Raw genomic sequence first — 26,739 nt, 5'->3', positions numbered from 1 at the left:
AAAAAAAAAGGTATGTAATGTTTTGTTTAAAAATTTCATTAGCATGTTTATGCAGGGGGAAAAGAAGGCATGAGGGACAGAAACCTAACCAAAATTTAACTTCAGCTTTACCAATATGGACCATTCATCAATTTATACAAAGCGATTATATTCTCAAGTAATGGATGAGTGCTCTCATCCTTGTCACTTTTTCCTGACCTGATCTAACCTAACCTACCCTTCTCAGACACTAACTAACCTCAAACTGATGGATGCAGCCTCCAGTGCTTATTTACATCCAGCTATGCAAGTTTTACTGTCCTGACCACTCCTGCCCATTACAGCCCCATAGATTTCTATAGGTCCACAGGTCTCTAGCCTCAGGACACAGCCTTACATGCACATGAACTGCAGAGACTGTACGATCCTGCTATTAAGGATCGTGTGTCTCTGTGGTTACATCAAAAGCCACGCCCCCCCACAGTTAGAATCACGCCCCTAGGGATACATTTAACCCACTGTTTACCAATAAAGTTAACCCCTTTCCTGCCAGTGTAATTTTTACAGTAACAGTGCATAGGTATAGCACTGATTACTGTAGTAATGTCACTGGTACCCCCAAAAGTGTCAAAAATGTCAGTCAAGGGTCCGATCTGTCCGCCGCAGTCCCGGGGGGGGGGGGGGGGGGAGGGGAAGGAAAAAAAAAAAAAAAAAAATCGCAGATAGCTGCCATTACTAGTTAAATAAAAAAACAATAAAAATGACATAAATCTTTCCCGTAGTTAGTAAACGCAATAACTTTTGTGCAAACCAATCAAAATACCATGCCATTTTTTTTTTACCAAAAATATGTAGCAGAAAACAAATTGGCCTAAAATATTAAAACATTTTAATTTTTACATTTTTTTTTTTTGGGGAACTTCATATAAAAAAAAAAAAAAAAAAAAAGAAGTGAAAAATAGTTATTTTTTCAAAATTGTCGTTCTTTTTTTGTTTATAGCGCGAAAAGTAAAAAAAAACGCACAGGTGATCAAATACCACCAAAAGAAAGCGCTATTTGTGGGAAAAAAAAAGGACGTCCATTTCATTTGGGTACAGCGTCCCACGACCATGCAATTGTCTGTTCACGCAGCAAAAGTCACGCAGTGCCGAATCGCAAAATAGGCCCTGGTCTTTGAGCAGCCAAATCCTCCGGGGCTTAAGTGGTTAATGGCATCTCAGTCAATATTTTGTTAGCCCACCCCTTACAGCTATACTAGCTTCAACTCTTCTGGGAAGGCTGTCCTCAAGATTTAGGAGTTTATCTATGGGAATATTTGACCATTCTTCCAGAAGTGCATTTGTGAGGTCAGTCACTGATATAGGTGGCTCTGAGGAAGAGGCGTATGCCTTGAAACGTGTCAGCCGTCATCTTAATAGGACGAGGGACATTCGTATGGACTACTCTCGATACTCAAGATTTTGAGTCCGATGTGATTGATTTATACCTTTGCTTGTGAGTAGCCATTTTTATGTTTTAACAATAAAGCCCATATTGAGGATAATGCGCTAGGTCGATGCGTCTTTCTGTTTCTTGTTTGCAATATTGTTGGGACTGCCCCAGTCCTTTTAGGCAGCAGGATCCTAGCCATCCAAGACGCCATTTTGAAAGTCCCATGGACAGAGCAGTCAAGAAGTCGGCTTTTCTGAGCGCAGGAGATCGGTGGTTTATCCACCTTGTTTTTGTTTGGATCTGATATTGGAGAGAAGGCCTGGCTCGCAGTATCTGCTCAAATTCATCCTAAAAGGTGTTCTAATTGGGTTGATGTGCAGGCCAGTCAATTTCTCCACCCCAAACTTGCTCATCTGTGTCTGGTCCAAATCATTTGGTGGACGAGGGATTATGGTTTCTTGGTCATTTTTCAGAGAATATGAATGATAACCCCAAACCTTTTCTTTCACACATGGTTAGTGTTTTGCTGAAGCCATTTATCATCAGTCAACTGTGTTTACTCTTTTTAAATCATAATGACAACAGAAACTACCCAAATGACCCTTATTGAAAGTTTACATACCTCAATTCTTAATACTGTGTATTGCCCCCTTTAACATCAATGACAGCTTGAAGTCTTTTGTGGCATTTGTGGATGAGGCTCTTTATCTTTTCATTTATGTACAATCACTTTTGGGTTTACAAAGTTAGGAAAAGTACAGAGGGGTAGACAGGGTTGGTACATTATGTTGCAATATCGACAATCAAAACAAATAAGAGCCATAAATAGGTAAGTTGGTAACCAAATGTAACCTTGGGTGGAGACATTACATCAAAAAATAGTGATAGAATCATAGTATGGTGTTGGCCCTCAATCCCCGACACCCCAAATGAGGACAAACTGTGTCTTAGGGAGAGGGCACACCTCCAAAACTTTCTACACGTTTTATCGCTGAAGATTATCTCAGTAAAGAAGAAAAGTATGGAACGTGAGGTTGCAGTGTTTAGTTAGAGTATGTTTTACTTTTTACCTACATCAATTGGGAGCAACCTAGTGCAGGTCATCAGAAAGTGGGTTGAGTTGAACTAGGTGGCCTGCCATTTATGAAGTTGGAATACCAATTAATCTATAAAGCCCAGGTTGACAATGTTTTCCGATAGTGTTCTCTATCCCTAAATAGAGAGAGCTCATAGGAGTAGTGCGCATGGACTAGGTTAATCATGTCTGTGATTGTCGATATGTCCTGGGATTTCCATTTGCGTGTTATGGAAAGCCGAGCAGCTAGTAGTACATGGGTTACAATTTTCTGCATTTTTTGGGGGTGTTGTTCTATAGTTAGGTTTAGTATCGCTAGAGCTGGGTTGGGTGATATGAGGGTGCCCGTGATCTGTGTGAGAATCATGAAGATTCCTTTCCAAAAGACTTGCAGGTGTGGACATTTCCACATTATGTGTAGAATGGAACCTATGGAGCCACAGTTTCTCCAGCACAAGGGTGAATGTTGTTGTGGGAATTTGGAGAGAATGTCAGGAGTCAAATACCAACATTGGGTTAGTTTTTGTGTTAGATTCCACAATGAGGTGCATGCGGTGGCTTTGTACATATTAGATAGGGGCAACTTCCATTGGTTGTCAGAGAAGCATTGTTGCAAGTCGTTTTCCCATTTATCTAGAGGGGGGATTTTGGTAAGAGACGTTTTTTCACCTATTAGGGCATAAAATATCGAGATTCCCTTATGCCTTTGTTTAGGGGAGAAGTACAGAGTTTATTGTGTAGGGAGAGATGAAAAGACATGTTTATTGTGTTTTAGGCAGTTAGTCATTTGGGTAAAATTAGTAATCTGTTGTTTTAAGGTTATATTCAGAGCATAGGGTATGGAAAGGTTTGATTGTTCCTTTCTCGTAAAGATAATTAATTGTCAGACTGCCTTTGTTTATCCAATTAGTTGTTAGAATGTCTGGTATCAGATGTTTGAGGGTTGACATGGGTATTTGTAAGGTAGTGGTATGCGCCTCTTTCCAAGAGACTGAAGTCAGCTTCCCCCAAGCTTTGACGGATGCTAAGATAGTGGGGGAGAGATGGGTTGGTAGTGTCGAATCTGGGCGCAGGCTGTATAACCAGGAAGGTAGATCGCTCTTTATCTTTTCAGATGGTAAAGCTGCCCATTCTTCCTGGCATAAAGCCTCCAGTTCCTGTAAATTCTTGGGCTGTCTTGCTCATACAAGTTCATGCGTCACGTTTGAGATCTCCCCAGAGTGGCTCAATGATATTGAGGTCAGGAGACTGAAATGGACACTCCAAAACCTTAACTTTATTCTGCTCTAGCCAATGACAGGTTGACTTGGCCTTATGTTTAGGATCATTGTCATGTTGGAATATACAAGTACGTCCTATGTGCAGCTTCCGGGCTGATGAATGCAAATTTTCCTCCAGTATTTTTTGATCACATACTGCATTCATCTTGTCATTAATGCTGACCAAATTTGCAGTGCCTTTGTAGCTCACAAATCCCAAAAACATCAGCGATCCACCTCCGTGTTTCACAGTAGGAATGGTGTACCTTTCATCATAGGCCTTGTTGACTCCTCTCCAAATGTAGAGTTTATGGTTGTGGCCAAAAAGCTACATTTTGGTCTCATCACTCCAAATGATTTTGTGCCAGAAGGTTTGAGGCTGGCTTCTGTGCTGTTTGGCGTATTGCAAGGGGGATACTTTGCGGCATTTGCGTAGTAATGGCTTTCTTCTGGCGACTCAACCATGCAGCCCATCATTCTTCAAGTGCCTCCTTATTGTGCATCTTGACACAGCCACACCACATAGTTACATAGTTAGTGAGGTTGAAAAAAGACATCAGTCCATCCAGTTCAACCTATGATGTGTGTGTGCGTTTGCTTTTAATCGTACATTGTATACCCCTGTATGTTGTGGTCTCTAAGGTGCCCATCTAATAGTTTTTTGAAACTATCAATGCTCCCTGCTGATACGACTGCTTGTGGAAGAGAATTCCACGTCCTTACTGCTCTTACAAGGAAGAACCCCTTACGCATTTTAAGGTTAAACCGCCTTTCCTCTAGTTTTAGTGAGTGGCCACGTGTCTTATTGTATCTCCTTTCTCTGAATAGTTTGTTCCTTATGCTAGGGTCGCCAGTACAGAATTTGTACATTGATATCATATCCCCCCTCAAGCGTCTCTTCTCCACAGAGAATACGTTTTTTCAGAGTCCTGTATTTCACCTTAAGTTATTTGTGGGTTTTTCTTTGCATCCCGAACAATTTTCCTGGCAGTTGTGGCTGAAATTCTAGTTGGTCAACCTCCGATCCTTTGACAATTCTTTTGCTTTCCCCATGACTCAGAATCCAGAAACCTCAGTGCAGCACGGGATGAAAGATGCAAGGGTCATTCAGGAGTCCAGAAACTCTGATTGATTGGTTGATTGACCTTTTATACACACACACTAATTACAAGCACTAATTACAAGCAGGGCTGCCATCAGGGGGGTACAGCCCATACACATGTAGGGGGCCCGGAGGTTCTGAGGGGCCCAGGCCCCAACAAACCAGATTGAGTTGTTGCTGTTGTAGTAACTAGCAATTGCTAAAGCAGGGTGGCCGCAGAGTAAGCCGATGCAGCTGAAGGGCTGTCTCTTTGCTGGATTGGGCTCTTTGCTGACTATTTGAGGCCATCTCTTTGTTGACTTGGGATGTCTCTTTGCTGAATATTTGGGGCTGTATCTTTGCTGGATTGGATTCATTTTCATATATTAAGTTGTAAGAGTGTTAAAATAAAACTGTGTGCACTGAGGCACTGAAGGACTCGGTGTGCACTGAAGGACTCGGTGGGATGGCCAGTGGGCGGATTCGGTGGGACGGCCAGAGGACGGGCCCTGGGGAATATTGGTTGTCAGGCCCGGAAGGGCCCAGGCCTAAAGCTGTGTAAGGGGCCCCAAAATTTCTGATGGCTGCCCTGATTACAAGCAAACCGATCACAGGTGAGGATGGTTACCTTTATTAGCCATTCAAACCCCTTTGTGTAGGGTATGTAAACTTTTGATCAGGGTGATTTGGGTAGTTTCTGTTGTCATTATGATTTAAAAACAGTAAACACAGTTGATTGATAATAAATGGCTTACTATTTTACCTTTTTGTGAATAAGTAACCAGGGGTACTGTGTACCTCTTACTCAGTCACAGAGCATAAGCAGGAGGGGGTGGAAATCTGGGGGCACCCTTATTTTAAAGTCAATTACTTTACCTGGGTTTCCTAGGGCTGATTACATTCCAGCAATGCCAGGGATCAGTCAATTGGCAATGGTAGTGCAGCATGGCAAAATTAAATCAATCTATATAGCTGGATGATGAGACTAACCGTGGATTTACTTTGGGGGTCATTGTTTACATTTTTTCCAAATAAAGGACTTTCCACCCAATAAAAGATGTAGCTTGATGCTCTGTGTCTCCTTGAAGCCATTTTTAGAAAAAATAACAAACATGTCATACACACCTGCTCTTTGTAATGGTTTTGCACAAAGCAGCCACAATGCTCCTATTCTTGGGTCTCCCCCCGGCGTTCCTGGCTCCTCCCCTCCCCCGTGCGGAATGTCCACTATAGCAAGCCGCTTGCTGTGGAGGCATTCGTGCGGGCTTACTCCAGAGCCAGCACTGTGTGTCCATAGACAGAAGCACTCAGAAGGTTTTTTACCTTAAAGCAGAGAAGGCATTGAGGTAAAGCTTTAGCCTATAGAACCACTAACAGCCAACTATGCCACCACTGGAGTAAATGATCACTGGACAACCCACACTGGGACCACAGAAATGGATGCTAAGTTGAATATGCAGTATCTGGCGGTCCAGTAGAATACTGCCAGTCACTGTTAAACCATTGGCCCTGGCTCCTCCTTTAGGAAGTTTGGCATTCCAGGAGGCGGGGCTTACGACCATGAGACTACCGTGATTGGCTGTCACATGATCAGAAAACTCTTGATCATAAGAATCAACTGGAAGGTTTTTCGTTAGCCGTTCACTGTGGCGGGAGTGCACAGCTCTATTGGCGCTAAGGCCTGGCCAACGAGAGGCCTCATATTGCGTGTGGTCGGTGCCCAGGGGTTAATAGAACAATTTTCTGTTTCAAATCTTGATCTGGCTGAAGAGACGAGAGCTGGAGACAGAAGTCCTACCTAATGTCACTGACCTAAACTTGGCTGCTTCAGTATATTGTAGGGGTATAGCCACTAGTTGACTGTGCTTTTGTTTTGATTTTTTTCTAGTGTCCAAACTCCTAAAGGCATGAGCATATATATACCCATGTGTAGAAGACTATATCCCCAATTGAGCATTGGAAGAAATTCAATTTACCAGGCTGTCTATGGCTTCAATACTTTCCAAGTCTGGGTCAGTTATGGCGCTTTTCCACTGCATGGAACCGTACCAGTTCGGCACCCTTTTGTGCTTTTCCACTGCGGTACCACATGGTATAGGGTCGGAACGGTTCGGTACGGTACGGTATAGGTTTGCTTTTCCACTGCATGGAACCGAACGGTACGGCTCTGAAAAAACAGTACCTACTCGATTGTGGTTCCAACAGGTACCAAACTGGTACCATATCCCACAATCCTTTGCATGCAGTCACTACTAGCCACTGATTGGTCAGAGAATCCCACCCACCCCGTTGTTATCCCACCCACTTAACTTAGTACTACTTTAGTGGAAAAGCAAACCTATACCGTACCGTACCGAACCGTTCCGACCCTATACCATGCGGTACCAGCAGTGGAAAAGCAAACCGGGCCAAGCAGGGCCGAGTAGAGCCGAGCCAGTACTAGCCGGTACTTGCAGTGGAAAAGTGCCATTACTCAAATCACTGAAACCAAAGGATCCACATGGGAGCCAGATAACTAGTGTTTTTAGATGGGGAGGTCTGTAATGCCAGTCTTTTTCTCATGATGGGTTCCCTTAAAATAAATATCCAAATCCTGCATAAAAAATGGTTCGGTCTCTGTGAACCAGAAAAAAACAAAAACAAACATTCTTGTTGTGAAAGGGGAATATTCATTTGTAAACTTGACAGGATTTTACTTTCTCAACTCTGGTAAGATAGCAAGTAGGAACAAGTACCTAGCAATGTCAGGTATTTCTAAACTGTAAACCCAAGTACTCAGATGGAACTGAAATGTATAAAATTATGAGAGAAATGTTGATCTACTGATATAAGGGAAACAAGAAAAAAAAAAATAAATAAAAAAAAAAAAAAAAAAAGTAAGCATTGTATGACCTCTACACCGAGCACCAAGGTTAGGTAGGGGGACACCAAAATTTACATTGCCTACATTTCATTTCAGTTCCTATTTGTTACATTTTAAGATTATTTATGAAAATAATTTTGTCATATGTAAAAGAAGGATGTTTTGTCCTGGGTGTCAAATACTCCACACCACAACTTTCTACAACTTACTGATCATGCTAATCTACTGTTAGCTGTAGGTATAGCTTTTAGCAAACTACTTTCAGGGCTCCAGTGGGGTAAAAAGGTTCACAAAAAGGCTGCCGTAGAATCAAAAGATATTTGTTGTTTGAAAAAATAGGTTCAGAGGCCAGTTCCAGTATATACTTCGTTACAAGAAATGGAAAAAAAAAAAAAAAAACACAACAGGTTTTCAAGAAACACTTCCCTTCCACAAGCCTCTTTTTAAAGTCACTATGTAAATGTTATGTCTTTTACAGGCACGGGCAGGAAGAGCGACTAACACACACACTGTGATCATTTTGAGCGGCGCACAAAGCTGGAGGATACTCCAGATTCTCCTCTCCACATCTTTGATAGAGCCCAGTTTACTGGAACTCCACGGATACTACAGCATGGCTGGGATGTCCAGCTTCTCCTCTCTGTCGACACCTATTATTTACAACCTAGACTTTGTACCGGGTTTCTCTTACAAAGCCTTCCATCTCCAGCCAGACCTGAACCTGGTTAGAGCTTTTACCCTTCCTGGCCCAGTTAGTCTTCTATCACACCCTTAACTCCTCTGTCTTAGGTAGGTGGAAGATTTTCAATTGTCCCATTTCCTTCAGTCCCTTCCAGACCATGCCCGTTTCCGCAGACAACCCACTTCATTTGAAGATCTCTGCCTGGGAGATGGCCATTTACAGAAATCTCTCTTATTATTATAGTATTTTACTTGAGATCAAATCTCAAAATAACCTCTCGTATCTGAGCAAACGGGAGAGAGATCCTAACACTACATTCTCGGAGGATCAAAAGAACCAAATCCCCCTTTTTTCAGCAATTATCAGGAAATTTCATTTAAAATCCTATGGCGTTGGTACTGAACTCCAGTTGTAGTAGCGTCAATATTCCCTGGACACAGCCCCTTGTGCTGGTGATGCGGGTACTCAAGCTGGCATGCTACTCCACATCTTCTGGGATTGTCTAAAGCTGCACCTTTTTTGGCAACGGGTCCTGCAGATTGTTTACAAACTTAAGCCCCGTACACACGTACCGATCGTCGGCGAACGATCGGCGGTCTTTTGTCCAGGGCTGTCAGTGTCTGTTGAAAAGTGCAAAAGACTGCACAAGAATTTTGTCCGCCGACTACAGCCGACTGCAGAAGTGATGTCATGTAATGGTTAACTTTCCCTGTGTTTTTTCTTTTCGGAGCATGTCCAGTCTTGCAAATCTGCGGTCTGTCGGCCGAAATCTGTACTGACTGGCGAACAATCGGGCGTTCTGGTGTCGGCATACAAAAATTTTAATGCTTGCATGACAGATTCTTTTCGGCCAAATGTGCGCTGTCGGAGGCATCATACTAACAAGCCTACAAATCGGCAGATCGGTCGTCGGCCGAAGCTTTTCGGCCGACGATCGGTACGTGTGTACGGGGCTTTAGACATTTCTCTTCTGGACAACCCAGAGGCAGTGCTCCTTAACTTCAATGTCAAGTAAGAGACAACGTATTTCCCTGCTGAAACAACACCTGAATGCAGCCAGGGCCTGCATCCCAAGCGTGTGGAAACAACAATCCCCCACCTACTGTGCCACAATAATTTGACAGGGTGAACGAGATCTAATGAATGGAAAATATGACATCCACCCTTAGGACCAAGGTAGAGGAACACAGCACACGCCGATTACAATGCGATATGTTCCGCTTCTCAGATGAATATTTGACTAAAGCCTCTTACACAGATTGTTGGCCAACCGATCAGCTGTCTTTTGTCCAGTGTTGTTTGTTGGTTGAAAAGTGCTCCGACAATTTACGGCCAACAATCTGTGCGTGTGTACGGGCCTTTAAGCCCCGTACACACGCACCCATTGTTGGCCGATCGGCCAGCTTTTGTCCAGTTTGTTGAAATGTGCTCTAGACTGCACGCAAATTTTGTCGGCCAACAACAACCAACTGCAACAGTGATGTCATGTTCTGGTCTACTTTTCGTGTGTTTTTTTCTTCTCTGAGCATGCCCAGTCTTGCTCAAGTGATTTTTGTCGGCCGAAATCTGTACTGACTGAGAAACAATCGGCCGTTCTGCTGACGGCCAACAACAATTTTATAGCATGCACACCAGATTTTGTTCGGCCGCAAAGTCGCAGTCAGTTGTTGGAATCATCATACTAACAAGCTGATAATCGGCCGATCGGGCGGCGGCCGAAAATTCACGGCCAACAATCGGTACGTGTGTACGAGGCTTAACTCTTAAATTGAGGCTCCTTCCTCTAGGGGAACTTGATGTCTTGTGCCATTGACCCTGCCAAAGCATCCCATCCTCCCACCTCTCCTTCTCCTTTTATTCTTTTTCTTGTTTACCCCTTCTTCAGACACCCAGGGCGTCTACTCCTTGCTTCCATATCCCTAAAAAGCTACTTGGTATACTTTGATAGTTCGGTGCAACTGGTATGGGGCCCTTCACCCCGTAACGCCGATATGGGTTCCGTACAGGTTAGTTGGTACCATTTTTGTTTTTTCTCTTCTTTCAGTAGGACATGTAATTTATGTTTTGCTATATTATATAGTTTCCATCACAAGGCAGGATATACTTGCTGTAGAGGCTACATCTTAAAGTTTATAGACACCTTATATTGATGTGCTGGAATCTTGTCTGTTACTTTATTAATATCTATAAATTCTCTGCTCATGTTATTTACATTACTATTAACGGATATCATCAACTATGGATTGCTCTGTCATGCTGTAATGTCTTGCTGCATTAAAAAATAAAAAAAAAATAAAAAAAGCGCTGGAGGATAACAGGTGTTTCTACCGGTATTCAGAAAGTGGGAGCAGGTGTCAGACACTAATTCAGACGTGTGGTCATATATAGGAAAAGACCCAGTGCTTCAGTTGTAGATATGGCTGTGTATTGCCTCAGCCACCTAATCCCTGGGCATGTCCTTTGACATGATTCCCCCCGCCTGCCGAGGCTTGGTCATTGTGAGAGCAGTGTAAGCAAGTCCTGGCATATGAAAAAGCGCAGTCATAGCTGTATATCTGCAGAGTAAGAAAAGTGTAAGTTCATCCTTTTAGGAACCCCCCCCCCCCCAATGTAATTCTACATCGAATTAAAAGAGCATACCCTAGCTTCTCCTGTTGGAAATGGTGAAGGTCCCCCTGTTCCCAATCCAGCTACTTTGGGTCATCTCCAGAAAAGGTGCAGGCCCCACAAACCTCTCCATTCTGCCATTTGCAGGATGACCTGAATTTTACTATATTCCACCCAACCTAGCCACCACCCCAGGTCATTCAAACTGCTCCTGAGCACATAGAATTCACTCCTTGCTCTAGCTAACCTTAGCATAAGCTGCCCTACACACTGCACTCAGCTAGAGAAGAATACAGCACACACAGCGTTTAATATCACTACTGTGTTCTTAAATGTTGTTCTTGTTGGAGGTTGTGACATGAGAAAGCAAAAGTCCCACCTCTTATCAATAAGGCTGCACCCAACTGCTGATGTGCAGAACATAGTGAAGTAAGTCGGTAACGGATAAAATATTACAGTATAACCTTTTTTTTAGTTTTGGATAGAGTGGAGAGGGATTAGAACACCTGTTATTATTGCTACCTCTGCCCTCGTTTGGGAGATTCACTCTTTCCTTTTGTCATATTTACCATTATCAATAAAGGTGAAAGTAAAAGAAAATCCCACATTTTGGGTTGGCCCCAGAACTGTAAAAGAGGTGAAATTTTCCACTGGAGACACTAGTTCTGGTGACCTACGAGGCCCCTACTCATTATCTTAATTTGTAGGGATTTCCTCTCAATTTCTATCTTGGCTGTGCAACAGGAACATTCATTTCCCCAACAGGACATGGATGGCAAAAAAAAAAAAAACACAGCAAGGGTGGTAAGCTTCCCTCACTCTAGTCAAAACGAACATTTGGATTTTTGTCTTACCGTAAAATCCTTTTTTCTAATGTTCATTGACGGGCACAGCTCCAGATCTTCTTGACCATTGGGACGTCCCAAAGCAGCGTCAAACATGAGGGGTGGGAAAAATACCAGGAAAAAAAAAAAATTCCCAAAAGGCTACGCCTAGCCAACCAGGTAACAAGCGCTCAACCATGAACAACTGGAGCTCACTGGAAAAATACACCCTCAAAGAGGACTACAAAACATGGCCGCCAATAGATACAGCAGCCGTTCACGACAAAATGGCGGCTCCACGTGGCGCCCAGGCGGCTCAAGGGACCCCAGAGGACCCCCAGAAAGTGAATGGGCAGGAAGGGGGGCCCCCAGCAGGAGCCCCCACCAGGACCACCCTGTTTGTAGCAGCCCGTGGCCTGCCCCCCCTCCCCCGGCCCCCAATCGCCACTCACATCCCCAAAACAGCCAGGCCTTTGTGGGCACCCCTAGGGGGGAAAGGAGGGGTAGGCAACTGGGGGATGGACCACAGCGGGACCCCGATGCAGGAAGGATGGAAACTCGGGGGGGTCCAACCAACCCAGGGAGGGGCCCATGTCCCCCCCAACAGACCACCGGTGAAAGAGGGGGCACTACTTACAGCATCATGGAAACCGGGTAGGCACCACTCCAAGGAGACCACCACACTATCTTGAAATGGGGGTGCTGCGGGCCAGAGCTACACTGTTACTCAGGCCAAGACCAGGTCTGAGCGTCCTCGCGAGACGTTTAACTCGCCGACCAGCCCCAGTCAAGTGGGGCTATGTCGCAGCAGACCTAGTGTGGAGCCAAAAATCGGGTCATTCTCGCTGACCAGACTGGGGAGACCATAAGGATCTAGAATATCCAGTGCGTCGCACAGTCCAGGAGTTGATTGTAGTTCTCACAGGAACAGAAAATAATAAAATAAGAGGAAAAAAAAAAAAATCAAAAAAAGTGTAAGACAAAAATGCTAGGACCAGAGATCCCAGCAAAGAACTAGGTCCTTACTCCTGACTAGGCAGAAAAAAAACTGAGTGCCCCTAGCAGGAAGTGGGAGTATACCCCCTGGGGCTGCCTTATAGGTGTGGTAAAGTTATTTTCCTGCCTAGTGTCCTACTCCTGTAGGGGGCAGCATAACCCAATGATCTGTAGCTGTGTCGGTCAATGAACGAAAGAGAAAAAGGTTTTGCCTTTACCTTTGGTTCTACTTTAACTACAAAGCAGACCACAAACAATACTGGCAACTGTGTTCAGCTTAACCTTTTTCTGCCTATTTAACGTGTATGGAAGTAAAGATTGGGCTTGAAAAGCCACATACGCGTCTATGAACAGCCAAGGTTTCTGTGCTAACAGCGTACACATTGCACACCCCTAGTACCATCACCAAGCAGTTAAAGACATCTTCCGGTCTCTAGTCACAATGGAAGCTGGAAGGATGGACTCCCAATCATATGACCACTGTGGCAGCCAAGCACAATGACGAGGAAGCCTCCCCCCCCCCCCCCTCCAGCAGGCATTAAGATCCATTTAAAGCAAAACCGGGGGTTGGGCTCAGGAAAATTATACCAAAAACGTGGGTGCCATTTTTAGGCTACAGCTGCCAGAGTTCACTTCCTTTTTATTGCAAATCATAGTGTCTATGGTCATTTTATTCAGGTCCCATTCATACCCAAAACTGCTGGAGGTACCCGAAGTAGGGACCGACAGATTATCGGCAAGGCCGATCGAGGACCGATATGCACTTTCCCCGATATAGCAGAAATCGGCCCTGGAAGTTCCTGATATTGCAGATATTTTTGGGACGTCATTCTGCCTCTTCTGGAGTCGGGACTAGTCTCGCAGGAGTGTATCATACACCCACCCACAACAATCCGGTGCCAGCCAGCCACCTACACCCACAGACTCTGTACCAGCCAGCCAGTCACAGTCACTGTACCAGTGAGCCAGCCAGCCACAGGCCCTGTACCAGCCACCCACAGGCCCTGTACCAGCCAGCCACCCACATCCCCTGTGCCAGCCGGCCACCCACCACAGGGTGCCAGCCAGCCACCCATCACAGGATGCCAGCAAGCCAGCCATTAAGCATTAACCAAAAATTAACATGTTCAGTAACAGATTTGTGTCAAAAAATTGTCTTATTTTTCCAAAACTTTAAAATGTAAAAAAATATCGGCCCATATCGGTCGATACCGATACGCGATGGCCAAAATATCGTATCAGCAACGAAAAAACGATATCGGTTGATACCAAGCCTGAAGGCAGCCTATTCAGGCCAACACACCAAAATGAATGAAAAAAAAAAAAAAAAAACATTTATTTTTATTTTTTTTAGCAATGCAGCACATCACAACGGAAAGTATACAGTGCATTCGCAAAGTATTCACAATGCTTTACTTTCTCCACATTTTGTAATGCTACAGCCAGTTCCAAAATAGATTAAATTAATTATTTTCCTAAAATTTCTACAAACAATACCCCATAATGACAACGTGAAAGAAGTTTGTTTGAAATCTTCGCAAATGTATTAAAAATAACCTTTTGCACAATACTTTGTTAAAACACCTTTGGTACCAATTACAGCCTCAAGTGTTTTTGGAGTATGATGCTACAAGCATGGCACCCCCTTTTTTTTGGGTAGTTTCTCTCATTCTTCTATGAAGGACCACTCATGTTCCATCAGGTTGGATGGGGAGCATCGGTGCACAGCCATTTTCAGATCTCTCCAGAGATGTTCAAATCTGGACTCTGGCTTGGCCACTCAAGGAAATTCACAGAGTTGTCCCCAAGGCACTTCTTTGTTATCTTGGCTGTGTGCTTAGGGACGTTGTCCTGTTGGAAGATAAATCTTTGCCCCAGTCTAAGGTCCAGAGCGCTCTGGAGCAGGTTTTCATCAACGATTTCTATACATTGCTGCATTCATCTTTTCCTTGATCCTGACTAGTCTCCCAGTTCCTGCTGCTGAAAAACATCCCCACAGCATGATACTGCCACCACCATGCTTCACTATAGGGATGGTATTGGCCAGGTGATGAGCGGTGCCTGGTTTCCTCCAGACATGATGCTTGCCATTCAGACCAGAGAATTCTTTTCTCATGGTCTGAGAGTCCTTCGGGTGCCTTTTGGCAAACTCCAGGCGGGCTGTCATGTGCCTTTTACTGAGGAGTGGCTTCCATCTGGCCACTCTACCATACAGGCCTGACTGGTGGAGTGCTGCAGAGATGGTTGTTCTTCTGGAAGGTTCTCTCTCCACAGAGAGACACCAGAGCTCTGTCAGAGTGAGCATCGGGTTTTTGGTCACCTCCCTGACTAAGGCGCTCCTCCGATTGCTTAGTTTGGCCGAGCAGCCCACTCTAGGAAGAGTGCTGATGGATCCAAACTTCTTTCAATTACGGATGATGGAGGCCACTGTGCTTATTGGGACCTTCAATGCTGCAGAAATTTTCGTATACCCTTCCCCAGATCTGTGCCTTGATACAATCCTGTTTCGGAGCTCTAAAGACAATTCCTTAGACTTCATGGCTTGGTTTGTGCTCTGGCATGCAACTGTGAAACCTTATATATAGACAGGTGTGTGCCTTTTCAAATCATGTCCAATCAACTGAATTTACCACAGGTGGACTCCACTCAAGTTGTAGAAACATATCAAGGATGATCAATGCAAACATGATCCACCTGAGCTCAATTTTGAGTGTCATGCCAAAGGCTGTGAATACTTATGTAAATGTGTTTTTTTTATATTTAATAAATTTGCAAAGATTTCAAACAAACTTCTTTCACGTTGTCATTGGGGGGTATTGTTTGTAGAATTTTGAGGAAAATAATGAATTGAATCCATTTTGGAATAAGGCTGTAAAATAGCATAATAATTGCTGTGAATACTTTTCGGATGCACTAAGTGCTGTGCTTTGGGATGTCATTCACAATGAAGAGCACTGCAATGCACATACAACAAGTGTGTGGCCATGCATTGTGGTAACGCAAGTTGAGCACGTTTTAGCACACACTGCCAAAACACAAAAATGTGAACAGGCCCTTATCCAGGTGATGGCATAAATAGCAGTAAATAACGCATTTAACCTAATTGTATTTAGTACTGCTGAAGACATTTTACTATACATACACATCTGCTCTCCTCCCCTTCTAGTTGTTGATCTGGAATTGACGTTTGACATCACTTCTAGGTCCCCATTGACAGTTTCCCCAGCCATCAAGGCTGGGAAAAGATGTAATGCAGTGTGATGTGCATTGTATTACATTCAGTGGAGCACAAGGGAGACCCTGGATGTCTCAAAGAGAACCTGTCACCTTACTCATGTTTCTCCACCTCATACAAAACGTCCTCTAGAATTGACCTTGCATTTGACAACCCTATAATGAAGACTGACGTAGTGACAGCCGATTATTTACCTAGCGGACTGTCGGACCATAGCTTTCTAGCTCTAATGCTATGTTCACACTCACAATGCAGTGGATCCATGTGGCATCTAGGCGCTCACTGGATATCACACCCCAAAATCTCTAAACAAACTCTGCCTACTCTGAAAGGACACTGGGACATCAATGCGGAGTCCTCCTCTCCAGAATCAGTCTGGGATGGCCTCAAGGATTTACCAGAGGCCACTATATTTTAGCCATTATGGCGATTAAAGGTGAACCAAGGGGCCGCCGAGTTACATCTACAAGCTAAAGTCCAGCACCAATCAGACCAGTATGCTCTGGACCCCTCTGCATTTACTTTCAACCGGTTGCAGGCTTCCAAAACGGCATTGCACCTGGAAGAAATAACACGGTTAGAACCATAGAATTCTAAGCAACAGTATTTGAGCAGGGGGACAGGAGTGGTAGACTATTGGCCATGCTTTCACAGCATGACACTCCTCCCACGGAAATCTCTGAGATTGCCTCCCCCACAATGAGGCAGTCACCCCCCCCCCCCACAGGTATCTTACAAGAATTTTACGGCTACTACATTACCATCAAACCTATGTTCAGAATCCCTAGTTTCCCTTCTGGACTCGGAAGCTCAGGGTTGGCTTTCGGACATGGAGTGGTCACACTTGGTGCGTTCAATCTTCTCAGAGGAGGTCCTGGCATTAATCCAGTCCCTCTGTGGGTAAATCCCCAGGTCCTGATGGCGTTCCCAGAGTTTTATAAGGCTCATTGTGAAATTGTTGGCTCCCTTTCTTGCCTCCCTGTACACGCATTGCATAGCTAAAAGGTGCCCGCCCTCCCTTCCTCTACGTCCGAGGCACATGTAAATTCTTTTTCACAAGGCCCCCCAAGGATCCCACACTATGTGCCTCTTACAGGCCTATTGCGCTTCTAAATAATGATCTTAAGATCGTCACTAAATTATAGACTCCATCCCATATTGCCCACTATTATTGGATTCAGACCAAACCGGGTTTATGGCCCATAAATCTACGGATATCAACCTACATAGGCTATTCGCGAACATCCATGACAAACATGATAATCAAGGCTCCAGAGTAATTGACTCTTTGGACATTAAAAAGGCATTTAATACTGTGGAGTGGCCTTTTCTTTGGGAGACGCTTCAATTGTTTCCAGGTACCTGACAGGGCTGCCCTCTCTTCCTGGCCCTTTTTGCCATTGCAATGGGAACCAGTAGCGGAAGCTGAATTTAAAGTTGCTGGGAGAAATTACATCTGTTCTCTCAATTCGCCCCTTTAATTATTTTGTCGCTTATCACAATGTCCCCCCCTTCGTACCCTTTTCGGTACATACAATTATCCCATGCTTTCAGAAATCAATTCCCCTCTGATGGGGTTTAGTTAGTGTCCTCAGACTTGGAGAGAATTTTAAGTTATGAATGTTCAGAGAAGCTTACCTCCACACTTTATGCACACCTCCGAGTGTCCTCTTCCGAGCTTCGTCAGCGCTGGTCCATTGATGCTCCCAAGTTGGATTCTGAGGACTGGGAGGCTATATGGGACTTTCCATTCAAAATCCTGGTTTCCCTACGTGATCGTCTCATCCAATTTAGGATTGTACATAGTATTTATCTCACTCCATGGTCTACATAAAATGGGGCCAGCCTATGCTGGCGATGTGGTCATTATTTATATATTTATTTTGGTCTTGTCCAATAATAAGTATATATTGGAACCAGGTGCTCTCTGTAGTTAATTTGGTGGCCAGTACTTCCATTAACCCTTCCCCGAGAGTATGCTTGCTAGGTCTAGTTGAGCTAGTTCCCAGCGTAGTGGAGTGAATCAGGATTGGCCTGCTTTTTTTATGCCAGGAAGGCTATTACGCTTTGCTGGAAAAAAACAGTCCCCCCCTCTCCTATCTTCTGTATGTTGCTCAATAGATGTTTCCAGTCCTATAGGGGGGTTGCAATAGGAACTACTGAGCTCATGGCATCGACCCGACCAGGATGGTCAATTGTACACGGGTCGTCAGTTATTTAAATTGCAAGTTGTTAAAAGTTCTTTAGGACGCTTCGCTCTACGACACCTTGCTCTTTTGTATATTATCCCTATCTCCACTATCCGGATTTGTCTACTATCTAAGTTACACCCAAGCACATAATACCCCACCACCACATATACGCACATACAAATGTAAACGTACGCTTGAAAACATTGATTGCGATACACATTTACATATCGCCGTGCACGTGGGAATGAGAGCAATAATTCTAGCACCAAACCTACTTAATAGCGGTAAACTGATGACCTATAGGGGGGCTTTTAAGCATCTCCTATGAAAAATATAGAGTACTGACATGTTTAGGTTGGACATGTTGGGTGTCTATTTACTCGGTGAAACCTCAGCTTTCATATTCTACCAAAAATTGGGTAAATTTTTGCGATTTTGTGCCCCCTAAAATTAACTTTGGTGTTTTTTTTTACTGAAATTTTGCATTTCCTAGATCTTTGCAGTACTATCGTGTAGCGTAAGACATTGGAACTACCACTATTTTATTCTCTAGGGTGACTGCTTTCAGAAAATATATAATGTTTGGGGGTTTTATGTAATCACCAGGCCTAAAAACAGAAAATTTTCTATCAAATACCATAAATTTTCCTTTCCTGATGGACTCCATGGCAGCCTACGTTTGGGTTAGTCCAGCCTCCTCCTACCTCATAGGACCCTGCTCCCATAAATCTTTGCTCTGGGCCAGAGGCCATGTTCCATAAATAGCCTACTCCAGCAGATGGGAGGGAACTCCAGCTGCCATGGAGTCCATCAGGAAAGGAAAATTACGAAAATTTTCCGTTTTCCTGACAGACTCCATGGCAGCCTACGCGTGGGAAATGACTAGCCACACACACCTTGGTGGGCAACTGCTTGTCAAAAGAAAGTATAAAGTATAATTTGCACCATCAACAGACAGTATTCGCAAACCAAAATTTACAGAGGATAAAGAGCCTGGCTCAACACAGTAATGGGCCATAAAAGTATGAATTGAAGACCATGAAACCGCCTTGCATATCACATCAGGGGCAACGTGGTGAGAGGTCGCCCAGGACGTAGACACTCCTCTATTAGAATGAGCAGTCACCGCTTCTGGAGGCGAATAATCCATGCTGCGATAGACCTGGAAGAGGCACACAAACCCTTGTTCTTCCCATAGAAAAAGGACAAACAGATGATCTGTTTGATGAAAAGGAGCTGTGGCTTCTAGATACAATTTCAGAATTACTCCTATGTCCAGAGAATAAGTGCCAGGGTCAACAGAGGACTTGAATGTTGGCAGAACAATCTCCTGATTTTCATGGAAAATAGAGGATACCTTGGGGTGCAAACCCAACATGGGAATTAGTACCACGGGGTCAAGAAAGAACGTAAGAAAAGGTTCTTTGCAACCCAAGGCGCTTATTTTGGAGACCCTTTTAGCCGAAGGGATAGTCACCAGGAAGGCAGACGAGAGAAAGGTCTTTGATGGAAAGCCGATCTGTGCACTCCAGTCTGATTTCCGACAGAAAGCCCAGAACAAGCGGGAGGTCCCACTTATGGAATCTTGGCTTTCTCTGTGGTCTAAGCCTAGAAGCCCATCTAAAGAATTGACGGACAAGAGGATGCTTTGCCAAGGATATCCTGGTGAAGGCCAAGATGGCTGACACTTGAACCCGAAAAGAACTGACTAATAAAGATAAATCTAGGTCAGACTGCAGAAAACTCAGGACATGCTGTATTGTCGGATCACCACAAGGGCCAGTTCTGTTGAAAATATGAGCCATAAATTTGGTCCAGATTCTTTTGTAGACCCTGTTAGTACCTGCTCTTCTAGCATTCAAAAAAGTGTGGAGATGGCTTTGCTCGGCCAACCCTAATGCTTCTAGCCTTTCCCTTTCAAAAACCAAGCCATCAGGAGCGGATGGGCCGGGCAAGGATGTAGTAATGCTCCCTGAGACAGGAGGTCTGACCTGGAGGGCAGGGGGAACTGCATCCCGAAAGCGGAGTTGCATTAACAGGGGAAACCATGGCATGTTCAGCCAATAAGGAGTGACCGCTAGAACTTAAGGAACTTCTTCCACTCTGAGTCTCGACAGAACCCAGAGGATGACCGGAACCGGGAGAAAAGGCGATTGCCCTGTGAAATCTCCACTGGTCCGTCAAGGCGTCCACTCCGAAGGCTTGGGGACAGCGAAACCTCGTATAGTATTTCTCCAGCTTGAAGTTGCAAGGGGAGGTGAATAGGTCCACTTCCGGAAGAATTTCCAGAGATTTGAGCCACTGGAAGACATCTTTGTGGAGACTCGTTGTCTACGTGGACTCTTGAAAGGAAGTCCGCCTGAACATTCTGTGTCCATGGAAGATAAACCATTGTGGGAGGTTGGACAAGTGCTTCTGAGCCCAGATCATAATTGGCTCTACCTCCTTCAGTAAGGAGCAAATGAGTTCCCCCTTGCCGCTTTATGTATGAGAGTATTGTCCAGTCTCAGAAGGACAGAGGCTCCCACTGTAAGGTGGTGGAATGCTTGAATGGCATGGAGAGCTGCTCGAAGTTCTAAGACATTCAAGACTTCTCTGCGAGACAGAAAATTCAAACTGCCCTGGGCTATTTGGGTTAGGCAATGAGCGCCCCAGCCAGTATTGCTGGTGTCTGTGGTGATCGTAACCCAAGATATGGGAACGATGGAGTGGCAACTGAGGAGGTTCTTCCGCTATAGCCACCAAGGAAGGCTCTCCCGTATTGACAATGTTATCGGTATAGGATGATTCTGTTCGCCTGGGCTCCATTGGAGAAAACCCATCTGAAAAAGGTTGCATTCTCCACCCATTTCACCATGGGTGTCGTGGCCACCATGGTGGCAATTATCCTCAGACACAGAGGCTCGGAGATTAGTGGATGACATGGCCAGACGTATCCTGTCTCTGATAACCGGGATCTTCTCCAGAGGCAAGAAGGTGCCCTTGCACATATCGAATTGCGCACCGAGGAATATCAGCGACTGTGGGGGCTCCAGATGACACTTTTCTATGTTCAATAGCCAGCCCAACTCGAGAAGAGTAGAAATGACTTGGGCTCTGTGTACTAAGAGCTGCTCCCGGGCCTTGAGATAGTAATAGCAGATCGCCGAGATAATGGTGAAGATGAATTTCTTTGGTCCTGATCGAGGCCCCTAACAGCCAATAAGAGCTTTGAAAACACACAAGGCAATGTCGTAAGCCTGAACAGGAGACACGCAAACTGGAGGTGGATTTGGTCCACTGCGAACCGAAGAAATTTCTGAAAGTCTGCTGCTATCGGGACGTGGAAGTACGCGTCCTTCAGGCCTATATGGACACAAGCCAGTCGCCTGGCTGAACTGCTTGACGGATTGTAAACAGCGTCTCCATTTTGAACCTTTTTGTGATAAGGGTGTTCAGGTTAGTAAGGTCTATGACCGGTCTCCAAGATCCATTCTTTAGAATCAAGAAGAGGGGAATAAAAGGCCCTGAAATCTTTCGTCGACCGATACTGGTACCACAGCTCCTTAAGCCACCAGGGAATCCACATAGGCCAGACGAACGAGTCACTTTTCTTCAGTGTGTGGTAAGAATGTGGGAAAAAAACCTGAGACTGGGTGGACTGCAAAATGTCCAAGCATGACCTGAAGAAACCGTCTAGATGACCCATTAATCTTTGATCGAGGCTGCCCAGACGTGTTGAAAACGGAGTAGACGAGCACTGACCGACTCACTCCGCCTGGGCAGGCCCAATAACAAAAGGATTTAGTGGCTTCCCGACACTCCCTTGGACACTTATTGGCCTGATGACTGATTTCTTCTCCGGGTCCTCCTAAGCTCACGGCCAGGCCTGTGGCGCGAGAAATGACACTCTCCAATTTGTTACCAAAGAGGGATGACCCCTCAAATGGAATCCGACACCATATCTGCTTAGAAGCAGGGTCGGCTAACCAGGGGCGCAGCCACAAGGCGTGTTTAGACGTAACAGAAGAGCATGACCCGCGCCACCAAGCGAATAATGTCAAGGGAAGCCTCCCCCAGAAAAGCAGCCGCCAACCTCAGCTTCAATACTTCTGAATTCCTGGCCACCTCTTCAGAAATGGTTCTTAGGTTTGAGTCCACATTATCTGTCCAAGCCTCCATTGCTTTAGACAGAGCCGCAATGGCTAGGGCTGGTTTACAGACCATACCTGCTGAAATCTAAAAATTCTCTTGAGATCGGTATCAATTCACCTCTCAAGGCCATCTTTAAAAGATACTGTGTCTTCTAATGGGAGAGGTACATGTCTCACTAATCTCATTAGGGCGGCGTCCAAAAGAGGAGCTGACTCTAGATGTTTCACATCTTCATTCTTGAATGCATACATCTTGGCTACCTTAGATACCAAGGAATTTTTCCTCTCAGCGCAACCCCACTCCTCTGAAAATGATTTCAGCAAGTTCACCCAAAAGGGGAAACTTGGGTGTTCCTTCTTAAGACTTCCTTTGCTTGGAAGGAGACTCCACTGGCTCCTCTCCACTTCAAAGCTTCCTTACCTGCCTTAACCAGAGTGGGAATTTGGGCAAAATCAAAGCCTGTGCCAGGATCATCCGATTCTGCCTCACTATCCGAGGAATTGATCAAAGAGTGGCTCTGCTGAGAAGGACCAGGAGCACAGAAATTGTCCCCAACAGGGGTACTTCCCAAGCCAGCCGAGGGGCTGCAGGTACAGTCAGATTCCAGGTTTTTTTAGGGATTCTTGGACCACCCGCCTAACCAATAACTCCACCTTCTGGTTACCACCCTCTCTTTCCTTTGAGGCTTGGGCGAAACACGGTTCGCAAAGCGATTTGCCATCAGGGACCCGCGATCCATATCGCCAGCAGGATCTCCTATCAGAGCGGCGGTGTCCGGATGCGGTTCTAGAATCTTCTCTATGACGCCTAGAAGATGACCTATGGCATCTAGAACCTGACGATGAATGATGATGTTGTGACCTGGGAGAGTCTTTATCTTCACGTGCCATGTGAAGTCTTTTAGACCTAGAAGGGCTTAAGAGAAATGGAAGGGTTAACATAACACAAACCCAAACATACAGGGAGAGGTTAAAACCAATCTTACCTGTAGTGTAAGGGTTGGCCACTGGGGCAGTGACACATCCATGACTGCTTATAGAGAACTGCAACAAATATTCAAGAGTAAGGAAGGGCAGACACAGGGAGACTGCCCTGACAGTTCCCGAGGCACAGAACTCGTCTACACCTGAGAACAGCTATGCTCAGGGAAGCCGCCGCATAAGCCCGCAGGACAACCCAGAGCACAGCTGTTCTGATAGCAATTTAAACTTGCCACCTATGGTGACGTCACCGCCCCCCACCGTGTGCCTGCGATGACCGACAGTGCATGTGCGAATGCTGCCGTCTTGTCCGAACCGCGCATGCGCCAACCAAGCCTCACTTTCAATAGAGACCAGAAGCGGCGCGAACAGACACCAGGAAGGACACGGAGCAGCGGAATGGAATGCAGAAGCTTTCCAAATGCCCCAGCCGAGCTAAACCCCAGGGAAAAAGGGAGAGAAGTCAAAACAAGACATAAAATAAACTACTGCCATAACAGGGTACATTACCACCGGCACACCATGACCACGACCAGACCTGGACAACAGGAAACCGCAGCTGCACATATCAGGGCGTATTAATGGGCCTCCTGCTAATAGCTAGGACATTGGCTATATTGCCACTTGCCTGCCAATGGCCAGGCTTATAAGCTCTTCTTGGCACAGTATTCCAGGCCCGTGTCTGCCCCGCTAATAGCTAGGGCTTGTTGGACTTCAAAGGGGACACTGTCTGGATCCATCGTGCAGACGGCCAGGCCTCAATCGGAAAATCTTCATGAGGTAGGACTTGACCATAATCCATTAGGAGAACAAAAAAGGAACAAGGCCTCTGGCCCAAAGCAAAGATTTTTGGGAGCAGGGTCCTATGAGGTAGGAGGAGGCGGGACTAACCCACACATAGGCTGCCAAGGAGTCTGTCAGGAAAAATTTTTTTCAATGGGTGCAAAAAAAAAAAAAAAAGCGAGAGTTAAAAAGATAAGTTCACCTTCGGAAACACCTTCACACCCGTAAGATTTGTTAGTTAAAATAAAATGGTTCCTAACTTTTTTAGCTGGCTCCTAGATTCAAAGCAAATTTGTCAATTCCTGAGGTAGCTTATGTATTGATGTGTTTTTGTGTTTTTTTTAAGAAAGTTATTTCTCGTTAGCTAGCAATCCGTATCATATTTCCCTTTAACGTTTGAATCTGGTGGCTGTGGGAAAATAATTCGTTCTTTTATAAGGCTCTAGGTAGCTTGAGAATTTTTACTCAGAGTGTGTCACCAGAGCAATAGAAGTACTCCGAGATGCTGAATATTGATTTCTGATGCATCACACATATTCTATGTCCAGGTGCAATGGACTTAAACAGAACAGTATGAAAGATACTACAACCAATGAGAGTCACACTGTTCAAAAAAAATATGCTAGTGAGGGCCACAAAGCCAACTTGTACACAAGAACACAATAATGACCACTCTTACAAAGAAAGTTTGTATCCCAAATATTGTACAAATGGACAAGGGAACATCACATAAGAAAGATTAATTCTCAATTCTTTAACAAAGGGTTTATTTTATGGTAACAATAGCTAAAGCCCATCTCTGGACAAAACCTTTTCTTTTGTTTTGGATACTGTAAGGTCTGTGTCCCCATTGGGGAGGTTTCTTCTCACTAGGGATGCACAGAAATTTTGGCCACATAAATTTTCGGCCGAAAATGGGCCTATCCCATTTCGGCCGAAAATGGGTTAAAAATGCCGAAATTAATGGTCGCCGTGAGGAAGGAGGAGGGCGCAGCGCAGGTTTGAAAAGTCCCGCCTCTGGCCAGCAGCCCACCTCTCAATGATGTCCCTACTATGAACTGTGTAGGAATGAACTGACACACCGGGTGGGCGAGCGGCCGCTAATAGCTATAACTATGTGAGCGCTTCACTTCCCTGTCAGGCGGGTATCTCCTCTGACAGGGAAGTGAAGCGCTCACATAGTTATAGCTATTAGCGGCCGCTCAGATCGTAGTAGTAGTGACATCACAGGGAGGCGGGCCGCCGGACAGAGGCGCGTCTTTTGAAACTGGAAGTACACCAGAGGAGCAGAGTGAGTAGGAGATTGCATCCTTGGGATAGGGAGGGACGCTGAGGCGGGGGGGGGGGGGGGGGGAGGGGGGTGTACTGTCGAGGGGGACGCTGAGGCGAGCTTACCAATGGTATTAGTATTATGCAGCATGAGGGGGTTAATATATTGCCACTGCTGGTCACTGATGCATTAGTGACCGACCAGTGGCAGTTAATTAACCTCTTTGTGCTACATTAGTGCAACCAGTATCAGTGCAACCAGTGTTAATTAACACTGATACTGGTTGCACTAATGCAGCACAAAGGGGTTAATTAACTGCCACTGGTCGGTCACTAATGCATCAGTGACCAGCAGTGGCAATACATTAACCCCATCATGCTGCATAATACAAATACCATTGGTAATTAAATTAACTTCTTGCCAACCCGTCACAGTACATATACTGTGACAGGGTGGCAGCGACAGGTGTACGTCGCTGCCTGTTTTTGGTGTATGCCCCTGTTCTATCTATTTTAAAATTATTTGAGGGAAAAAGTCATTTTCGGTTTTCGGCCAAGAGCATCCTGCATTTTCGGTTTCGGCCCAGAATTTTCATTTCGGTGCATCCCTACTTCTCACATCCTGTTATTATTGAGCTCTCTAATGAGGACCCAGATAAAACACATTTTAGCAGAGTGGAGAAGGGTTAGAACTCTTGACACCAATTTTGTTGCTCTCTGTGTCAGTGACTTCCAAACCCATGTTTCTTATACAGGTATCATGGGGACAGGAACGGAGGTAAAATTTCCCCAGTAAAATTACAGATAGGAATAAAATAAAAGCCTGAAAGCCTGACAAAAACTTCAGTTTTTCTCTACTATCACTACTACAAAAAAAAAAAAAATAAAACCCCCTTAATTATAGGTGTTCGGTTTATGTATCAGGTAGTAATGCCAAAAAAAAAAAATAAAAATAAAAAACAGATTGAAGGATTTTCCTGCAAATAATGACATTAAATTACTAAAAGCTAAAGAAGGAATAGTAAGTTGATGACTATTCTTGCAAATTTACAGTAGTGTAAACAAAGCAGCAGAGGTAAGAGGTTAACCTTGGTGTACGTCAGTGTTTTTCAACCAGCTTTCCCTGCCCTGCAGTAACAGAGCAGCGGTAATGAAAGGTTTATAACTATGGATCACCTAAGTAGGTAACAATCAACTCACTGGTTCCCCCCCCGGTCCCGGTCCCCCCCCCCAATACCACAGTTCAGGTCTCCTATGGAGATCAGAGCTCTATAGTGTGGAGCTATGCAGCAGCAAGGACTTTAAAGCCCTCCTGTAAAGCAAAACTTGCTGGAACGACATTTATTTA

General features: G+C 44.9%; 1 protein-coding gene across 1 annotated transcript in view; it reads right to left on the bottom strand.

The window, feature by feature from the left end:
- Positions 1-26,739, bottom strand: part of LOC309561439 (alpha/beta hydrolase domain-containing protein 17A) — a 71,820-nt gene that overhangs the window by 26,078 nt on the left and 19,003 nt on the right. The gene's annotated exons all lie outside the window — the stretch shown is intronic.

This window comes from Pelophylax lessonae, assembly GCF_965119305.1.
Source record: "Pelophylax lessonae genome assembly, chromosome: 1".
Classification (NCBI taxonomy): Eukaryota; Metazoa; Chordata; class Amphibia; order Anura; family Ranidae; genus Pelophylax; species Pelophylax lessonae.
Note: the sequence above shows the minus strand (reverse complement) of the source record. Positions and strands in the feature narration are given on the sequence as shown.